Source organism: Musca vetustissima, unplaced genomic scaffold, assembly GCF_032173495.1.
Source record: "Musca vetustissima isolate MV318-11 ecotype Yass unplaced genomic scaffold, APGP_CSIRO_Mvet_v1 utg208129, whole genome shotgun sequence".
In the NCBI taxonomy this organism is placed as follows: domain Eukaryota; kingdom Metazoa; phylum Arthropoda; class Insecta; order Diptera; family Muscidae; genus Musca; species Musca vetustissima.
Window position 1 is genome coordinate 5,173 of NW_026883191.1, and position 10,945 is coordinate 16,117.

Below are 10,945 nucleotides of genomic sequence, written 5' to 3' on the forward strand. Positions count from 1 at the left end.
AGTTTAATGATATAGGTCTAGAATGATGTGTGTTAAGTTTCTTGAAAATCGGTCCAGATTTAGATATAGCTACCATATATATGTTCGTCCGATTTAAGGTAAATGGTGTACCACAGTCCCTATATATCTTTCGATTTGCACAAATTTGGCACAGCGCAATGAATTAGGTCTAGAATGATGTGTGTTAAGTTTCCTGAAATCGGTTCAGATTTAGATGTAGCTTCTATATCTGAACAAATGAAAAATTTTGTATCGGTTGCAGAATGACATGTTTATGGATCCAATGTCATTTTACTGGTCCTTTAAAAATGCGATGTCTGTTAAGATTCATTTGTAAAATATACCCAAAGTAGTAAAGGGTATCATATAGCCGGCCCTGTCCGACTTTACTACTTTCCTTACTGGTTTAAAATACTTTTCTATGGACCTATTGAAGGCGTGGATTTTTTAAAGTATATTTCTAAGAACCTATCGAAGACTTTTTTATGCCCTACACAACTATGTTGTCAGGGTATTATAGCTTTGTGCAGCCATAAGAGTTTGTAACGCCGTGAAATATTGGTCCTAGACCCACCTTTAAGTTTACCGATCATATCTCGACTACCTTAGTCGATCGATACATGTGTGTCCGTCTGTCTGCCCATTATAATTTGTAAATACGATACAGGCCACAGTTATGGACCAATCTTCACGAAATTTTGCATGTAGGATGGGTTCTGGCCAATGAAGACCCTAGTTGTTTTTGGTAAAAATCGGTTAATATTTAGGGGACGAAATGGAACAAACTAATTTTTATCTGTTTCTCTGGGCGCTCCAGAGGCCGCAATTATAGCCCGAACATCGTGAAATTTCACATGCAGTAGGAGATCGGGCCAAAGAATAGGCATGCCTGTATTGATAAAGATATTTAGGGTCAAATGGACCCTGTCTTTTCTGTGAAAAATGTCAAAATTTATACTCTATGGCGTATATATTTACTCCTGGAGGACATAGACCCGATAAGTTGATAGTATACCCAAGAGGAGTGGTTGACATTTAAATTGATACCAATTACATGGTCGTATGTACTCGGATGTGGGAGTTACACTTAAATATTTACAGGTGCTTACATACTGTTATATTATTTAGTAACCCATTACCACACTAGAGGGCGGAGATATAGCGTTGATCGCTTTGAATTTTTCCAAGAGGTTCCAGTTTGTGATCATCACATAAAAATATTGGGATGAAGTGGACAGAAAGCTACTTTTTTGTGTTTTTTTTTTTTGAGTCGATCTATAGGCCACAACCTGAACATCACAACACAACCCACGGTGAAGGGAATCTGGATATGTAATTGGCAGGGCTGTAATGAATATTGGTAATATTCGGAAAATATGTCAAGGTAAGGAAGGGGTGCTGTTGACCTCTAATCGTACAAAAGGGTGCAACTATCACGAAATATTACCCAGGCTCGGAATAAACAGAATGTTAGAGTTGCATGGTAGTTGTGTAGGGTATCGTACTGGTTTTAAAAATCATCTTCTAGAAGTCCCTCCACCTATAGAGGCGTATAAAAACCCGTATAGTCATCGAAGGTCTATAACTTGCTAGAAGAAGAAAAAATAAAAAATATTTTTTTGGTATATAAGACGGATAGAACATTTTCTTTTAGGTATATGCTGGCTATGTGTTTATAGAATATCACCTGACTACAGAAGACTTATAAAAATCCCTTTACCTATAGGGGGGCGAATAATTTTAGATGGCCCTTGAAAAGGTTTTCTAGCTATAGAAGGTCTTCTAAGGGACCCAAAAAAGGAATATATATATATATATATATGACCTATATAAAGTCTTATTGCTATAGAATACCTATGAAAGATCTTCTAGCAATAAAAGGTCTGTAGGGGGTCTACCATATACAGAAAACATCTACAATGTCTTTTCACTATAACAATTTTAACCAGTAAGGAAAGTAGCCACTTTGGATATATTATACATATGTATAATAACAATTGCATGTCTATGTTCCAACCATACTAACTTTAATTGCATTCGAGCAGATTTAGAGCCGCCTGCGTAACATGGGGGAAATTTATGGAAAACGATTTATAGCAAAATTGATACACGCTATTCAATACGACGCGTTGATAAAAATATAATCTATATGTGGGAGCTATATCTAAATCTGAACCGATTTTAACGAAAATTAACACACATCTCTCTAGACTTAATTCAGTACGCTATGCAAAATCGAAGGATATATATATATATATATATGGACGTTGCATCATTTACATAAAATCGGACGCTATATCGAAATCTCGACCGATTTTCCCGAAACTCACCACTCATCATTCTAGACTCAATCCAGTACTCTACGCCAAATTTCGTGCAAATCGAAGTATATAAAGGGACTTTGGTGCACTACTCATCTAAAATCGGACGAAAATATGTATGAGAGCTATATGTAAATCTCAACCGATTTGCACGAAATTTAAAACACATCGTTCAAGACTTAATTCAGCACACTATGCCAAATTTCGTGCAAATCGAAGTATATATAGAGACTTTGGTACACCATTTACCTTAAATCGGACGAAAATATATATGGGAGCTATATCCAAATCTGAACCGATTTTCTCGAAACTTAACACACATCATATTAGACAAAATTCATTAAGATGTGCCAAATTTCGTGCAAATCGAAAGATATATAGGGACTTCGGTACACCATTTACCTTAAATCGGACGAAAATATATATGGGAGCTATATCCAAATCTGAACCGATTTTCAGGAAACTTGACACACATCATTCTAGACCTAATTCATTACGCTGTGCCAAATTTCGTGCAAATCGAAAGATATATAGGGACTTTGGTACACCATTTACCTTAAATCGGACGAAAATATATATGAGAGCTATATCCAAATTTGAACCGATTTTCAGGAAACTTGACACACATCATATTAGACAAAATTCATTACGATGTGCCAAATTTCGTGCAAATCGAAAGATATATAGGGGCTTTGGTTGACCATTTACCTAAAATCGGACGAACATATATATGGGAGATATATCCAAATTTGAACCGATTTTCAGGAAACTTGACACACATCATTCTAGACTTAATTCATTACGCTGTGCCAAATTTCGTGCAAATCGAAAAATATATAGGGACTTTGGTACACCATTTACCTTAAATCGGACGAAAATATATATGGGAGCTATATCCAAATCTAAACCGATTTTCACGAAACTTTGCACACATCATTCTAGACCTTATTCATTTAGCTGTACCAAATTTCGTGCAAATCCAAAGATATATAGGGCCCGTTTACATTAAATCGGACGAAAATATATATTGCAGCTATATCTAAATCTAAACCGATTTTTCCCAATTTCTATAGGGTTTGTCCTTGAGCCATAAAAGTGACCTATGCCAAATTTCATCCCATTCGGATTATAAATGCGACCTGTACTTTGTTTACAATTTAACATCGACAGACAGACGGACGGACGGACGAAATCGACTCAGAAAGTGATTCTATGCATATTCTCAAAAGCAACCATGTGCCTATCTCGTTTCCTTTTGCCTGTTACAAACATATGCACAAAGACATAATACCCTGTACCACAGAGTGGTGAAGGATATAAATATGAAGATCTCTATATTTTTGTTAAGATCTATCGAAGAAGTGTATTTTTTAAATGTGTAAACATTTGAAATATTTTATTATAAGTTTTCCTTAGTGCCTTAATACTTACTTTTTTGTTTATTTAAAAAAACTCCAACTTTATTTTAATTTTTTATTTTGATTACAATTTTTATTAAGATAAGTAAGTTTCAGTTTTGTTTTTTTTTCTTATTTTTTGTTTGCTGTAGTTATACACTAGAGTTAGTATGTATGTTTTTTTTTAGTTGTTTGTATATGTAGAACTTCTTATATAGTTATTTTTTTATTAAGTCTTCTATGAAGAAAATATTGTAAAGTATTATTAGTTTAGGTTAGTTCGGTTTGTTATTTAAAAGTTTTTGTTTGAAAAAAGAAATATTGATAATTTTTTATAGGAAGGAAAAATGTGGTTTTAGTTGAAATAAAGTATTTAAAAAAAAACTTAAAAAATATTTATTTTTATTACAGTGGAACCTCATAGATATAGACAAATATTTACACCTTTTGCCAAGAGAGTTGAGAATGACTCTCTCTTGGAGATTATTTACAAAGGCCAAATGCGGAATAAAAAATTGTTCTCCTTTGGAAAGGGGCCTCTATTGTTAGACTTCAAGTTTTTTTATTTAGTTTTTTGTTTTTGCAAATTTTATAAATCAATTATCAAAAAATTGAAGTGGCAAACAATTATGGTCAACAAATCTAATAATTCCATTATAGTTCGTTTTTATTGATTTCATTTTTTTTTATTAACACATTTGTTGTTATTGTTATTACAGTACATTTGTAATTGTCATAATACACACATACAGCCACACACATATGGGTGTCTGCTTGTAGCCTCGTTTGTTGTTTCTTTATTATTATTGTTTTTTTGTTCTGTTTATTATTATTATTTATATAATGCAAAAAAGTAGATATGTTTTATTATTTATTTATTTAATTTTATTTTTTATAGTTATTATACAATTTTCGTACAGAAGTTAAAGTTTCAATTACGGCAAACTTATGGCTTAATTAATACTACGTATCATTTTTCTTTTTTTTAAATTTAATAACAACTTAATTATATTTACACATTTTTTATTTAAATATTTATGTTTTTATTTCTATTTATTTTTTTCTTTATTTATATTTATTTCCTTATTGCCTTAGGCTTTAATTTATTTTTTTTATAAACCACTTGTGTTTATATTTAAGTGTTGTAATTGTTTAAATTATTTTATTTTTTTTCTAATGGCAGAAAAAAAAAACAACAAAAACCAACGAAATTTTTTATATATGTTTATATATATAAATATTATTGACATAACTCTAAACTAATTACAGGTAGGTAGTAATTTACAAAATATATTTACATTGTCGTTTTGTACATATATAAATGTGTAATTAAATGAAAATATGTTTGTATGTGTGTATTTATAGTAAATAAATAAACAGAAGTTCACTTTCAATTGTTTAACGAATTACTAGTAGATTAATTATGCATAAATTGTTTTTTTTTGTAGTTGTTGTTGTTGTAATTGGTTGAGTTACTAATTACACTAGGTAACAAGTTTTAAGAATTTCCAAGTTTTAAGAATTTTTTTGGTGGGGAATTTTATGAAATTAATGGCAGAACTTAGAGAAGAGGACATGTTTATAGAGTAGACGCATAAAAAATATGGCACCAGAGTTGGTATTTATAGAGAGGTCTTCTATGATCTATAAGATATATCAAAATAATCGTGTATAGAGAAGGTCTTCTTGATATAAAAAAATTACATTTTAGTAGAAGTTCTTCTAGACAAATAACAGGCAAATTCTATATAGAATACATATATGCCTTCTGTAGAATATCTATAAGATGTCACCTGATTTTAGCACACTTCTAGAAGTTCCTCCAGCTATAGAGGCATATATATGCATATATAGAACCCCGTATAGCTATAGAAGATCTACAGATGGGTTTGCAGTTCTAGAAGGTCTTTTATTAATTTCTCTTTCGAGATGAGCTACATGATCGAAGTTGCAATGAAAAGGAAAGCCACAGAGATAATACATTCCCACCACTATGCGATGCGTTTCGCCGTTGGTTAAGCGGCTCATCAGGCATATTGGGCTTTGTGGCTTACAAATGTGTTTACTTGATAAGTTGTATTTATGTCGACTATTGTTGCGAAATTTCATCTACGAATTAAATTCAACCGTGTCAAGGTTCGGACATTTGGCATCACACCTGAACATTCCTTTTCAGAGCAGATTTTTCTTGTAGTGACGGAATTTTTTTTCCATACAGACTACAATATTTTTCTTCAATGGTATGCAACTGCATATTGTGCAACCTTAGGAAGATAAGGAGGTGGCTTTGAACGCTAAGGCGTCGGACATCAACAGATGCCATGGGAACCAGGGTTCAAATCCCAGCCGGGCTCAAGCTTTTTTGAGTTTTGTTTTTATGCCTTTTTAGGGCAAAGGATCATTCAAGTACATGTTTTTTTTATTAATTTCTCTTTCGAGATGAGCTACATGAACGGAGTTACATGATCGGTCGTTTAGCTATGGGAAAGAGGTCAAGTATATGGAGAAGATCTGTAAGAATTTGTAGGGTGTCTTCTATGTCTATATGAATATATCGAATTAATAAAAAATAAAATAAATAAAAAATATTTTTTGGGTATATAAGACGGATAGAAAATTTTCTTTTAGGTATATGCTGGCTATGGAAGTCCCGTTCTATAAGAATTCGATATAGGATTTTCTGTTTATAGAATATCACCTGACTACAGAAGACTTATAAAAATCCCTTTAGCTATAGGGGACGAATAAAAGTCATTTATTTTTAGATGGACCTTAAAAAGGTTTTCTAGCTATAGAAGGTCTGCTAAGGGACCCAAAACAGGATATATATGACCTATATAAGGTCTTATTGCTATAGAATACCTATGAAAAGTCTTCTAGCAATGAAAGGTCTATAGAGGGTCTAACATATACAGAAAACATCTACAATGTCTTTTAACTATAACAATTTTAAATATAAGATCTCTAGAATGTTTTCCATTTATGGGAGGAATGTTTTCTATCTATGTGAGACCTATAGAAGGTCGATTGAATACATATATCTCATATAATACAATAGTCTATCTTCTGGCAATAAAAAACCTTGGTCAACCCTCAAGCTACAACAGACATTTGAAGGATTTTAAACCCATAGTGGATTTCCTGCTTTTAGAAGATATTTTTTATAGATGGCCTTTAAAAGGTTTTCTAACTATAGGAAGTCTTTTATGGGACTCAAAAATAATATAAAGTCTGATTTCTACATTATACCTATAAAAGGTCTTCTAGCTATGGAAGGTCTATAGAAGGTCTACCATATACAGAAAACATATAAATGGTTTTTTAAGTGGCCTCCTGATTTCATAAGGCCTCTAGCTATAGGGGACCAATAAGAGGTCATTTATTTATATAGGGTCTATAAAATGTTTTCTAGGAGCTTAAAAAGGACTTCTATTTATATAAGGTCTTATCACTATAAGTGACCAATAAAAGGTCTTCTAGCTATGGAAGGTCTATAGAGGGTCTATCATATACAAAAATATATAAATGGTCTTTTAACCATAAACATTTTAAATATGAAGATGCCTAGAATATCATCTATCTATGGGAAACCTATAGAAGGTTCCTTGTATACATAAGACCTAAATTCATCCATATGGAAGAAGACTTTGGGCGAACCTCCAAGCTACAACAGATATTTAGAAGATTTTTATATCCATGGAAGATCTCCGTAGAAGGCCTCTAACTGTAGGGGACCAATAAAAGGTCATTTATTTATAGATGACCGATAAAATGTTTTCTAGCAATAGGAGGTCTTCTGAGAGAGCTAAAAAAAGGCATCCAACTACACATAAAAAGGCATTTATTTAAAAAAGGCTTATAAAAGTTTTCTAGCAATATGAGGTCCTGTTGAGGATCAACCGTATACAGAAAATAAATAAATGGTCTTTGTACTATAAACCAGTGAGCAGAGCAGTATATTCGGACGGGGCCGGCCATAGCTACTACGGAAATCTAACTTTCTGAGAATTTTTATTCCGAGCCTGGGCAATATTTCTTGATATTTGCACCCCCCCTGACCAACTAGAGGTCAAGATCACCTCTTTCTTCTGAATATTACTAGTACATACGACCATATAATTGGTATCAATTTAAAGGCCGACCACTATCAACTTCTCGGGTCTATGTCCTTCAGGAGTAAATCTATATGCCACAGAATACAAATTTTGTCATTTTTCACACAAACGTCAGGGTCCATTAGACCCGCTAAATATTGACCGATCTTTATCAATACAGGCATGCTTATTCTTTGGCCCGATCCTCTTCTCCATGTAAAATTTCGCAATGTTCGGACCATAATTGCGGCTTCTAGAGCGACCAGAAAAACCGATAAAAAATAAGTATTTGGTCCATTTCATCCCCTAAATATTAACCGATCCGATAACGGACGGACACACATGTATAGATCAACTCAGCTAGTCGAGATATGACGATCGGTATACTTAAAGGTGGGTCTAGGACCAAAAGGACCTTTAGAAGGTTTTCAGACTATATTAAATCCATAGAAGATCTTTTAGCTATGGGGGACCGAAAGAAGGTCTTCTGTTTTGTACAAAATATATTAGGGAACTATCTATAGATAACATATAGAAGGACCTGCTGCTAAAAAGATAACTTCTAGATATGAAGACACCTAGAATATCCTCTATCTATATATAAGTCCTATGAATGTCTTGTATATGGCGATCTTTCAAAGATTTTCTACCAATAGAAGACCAGGACAAGCCTCCAAGTTACAACAGACCTTTAGCAGATATGTATAAAACCCATAGAAGATTTCCTGATTTTAGAAGATTTTCTATCTATAAAAAGTCTTCTAGTTATGAGGGACCATATATCTATTGAAGATCTTTTAACTATGGGGGACCTAAAGAAGCTCTTCCGTTTTGTACAATAATTGCTCTTGCTATAGAAAACATATAAACGATTTTCATCCTATTTAAGACCTATACATGCCATCTATAAATAACATATAGAAGGACTTCCTGCTAAAAAGATAACTTCTAGATATGTAGACATCTAGAATATCCTCCATCTATATATAAGTCCTATGAATGTCTTTAAGGTATCTACAGGATATGGATGGGAGATATACAGACTAGTCTGTATATGGACGACTATTAGAAGATATTCTAGCAATAGAATACATTGTGTATGCCTCCAAGCTACAACAGACCTTTAGAAGATTTTTATTATGTATAAAACCCATGGAAAATCTCCTGTTTTTTAAGAATTTCCAGCTGTAAAAGACCTTCTAGCTGCTAGGGACCGAAAGAAGCTCTTCCATAGAAGATTTCCTGATTTTAGAAGGTTTTCGAACTATAGAAGATCTTCTAGCTATGAGGGACCTAAAGAAGCTCTTCTGCTTATAAAAGTCCAATCTAACGGCTATAAGAAACCTTTAAAAGATCTTTTAGCTATGGAAGGCCTATAGAGGCCATCTATTCAGACTACAACAGAGCTTTAGAATGTTGTCGGACAATATAAATAATTGTATAGGGTGTCTAGAGAATACAAAAAAATGTACGGGATTTAAAAGTGTTCCGCAGATAATTTTTCACAGGAAGTCTGTATGAAAAAAATGTCTAAAATATTTTGCCCAAAAAACATACAAGATGTCATCTAATATTAGAGGATCAGAATTAGTTACACATAGAAATTCTTTCAAAGATCTTCTTCGTAGATGATCGCTATTGCCATTGGAGAAAAATGAATGTATTTTTAATAAAAAATCTTTAGAATCTCTTATATCGATTTAAAAGTTAGCTGCCAAGAAAATATTGTTTTTTTTTAATTTGTTACCTAGTGTATCACATTTTAGGTTTTTTTCCTATTGAAAATTAATAGCTTTAAATAAATAAAATATTTACATTTTTAGAAAAATGTTGACTCTTTAAATAAATAATTGTTTTGTATTAGATTTTAAACCTGCATAGAACAATGAAATCATGAAGTTCAAATTTTTTCCTCATTATAATTTCCATTATTATGGGTTTTTTTCTCATTGGATTTGGTTTCTTTAATCTCGCAATATCTATGCAGCCTTCAGGGGCTCATTATTCAGCTGCATAAATACTCAAGCCGTTAATCGATTTCATTGTTGAAGACATGTTTGTGGGTAACACTGTTCAATAATATAATAATCTGGAGTGATTTTATTATATATAACAGAAATAGAAAATTTTAGGAATTTGAATTTAAAATAACAAAAATTCGGCGAAGAAAATTTAATTTTAGATATTGAAAAATAATAATTTCAATACAACAGACACCAAATCCACTAAAATTTGGAGAATATAGCGAATATAAATACAGCAATCGTTACAATCACATTGAATACACCTTCAGGTCGAAGAAGATCTACAGCTTATTAAAATGGAAAGAAAAACGAGTATGAAATTAAAGTCGGACTGGGCCGACTATATGACCCCCTTTCGCCACTTTGGGTATATTAAACATATGTATCCTAACAGACGTCGCCTTTTCGAAGGAACATTGACTATTTACTTTAAATCGGACGAAACTATATATGGGAGCTATATCTAAATCTGAACCGATTTTCACGAAACTTAGCTCACTTTATTCTTTACTTAATTCAGTACGCTGTGCGAAATTTCGTGTAAATCGAATGATACATGGGGACTTTGATGCACAATTTACCTAAAATAGGACGAAAATATATGTATATATATATATATATATACATATATATGAGAGCTATAGCTAAATCTTTAACGATTTTCACGAACCTTTGCACACATCATTGTAGACATAATTTGGTACTTCATACTAAATTTCGTGCAAATCGAAAGATATATAGGGACTTTGGTGCACCATTTACGTTATATCGGACGAAAATATATATGGGAGCTATATCTAAATCTGAAGCGATGTTCACGAAACTTAGCGCACATCATTGTAGACTTAATTCAGCAAGATGTGCGAAATTTCGTGCAAATCGAAAAATGTATAGGGACTTTGGTGCACCATTTACCTAAAATCGGGCGAAACTATGTATGGGAGCTATATATAAATCTGAACCGATTTTTACGAAACTTAGCACACATCATTCTAGACTTAATTCAGTATCATATGCGAAATTTCGCGCAAATCGAAAGATATATAGGGACTTTGGTGCACCATTTACCTAAAATCGGGCGAAAATATATATGGGAGCTATATCTAAAT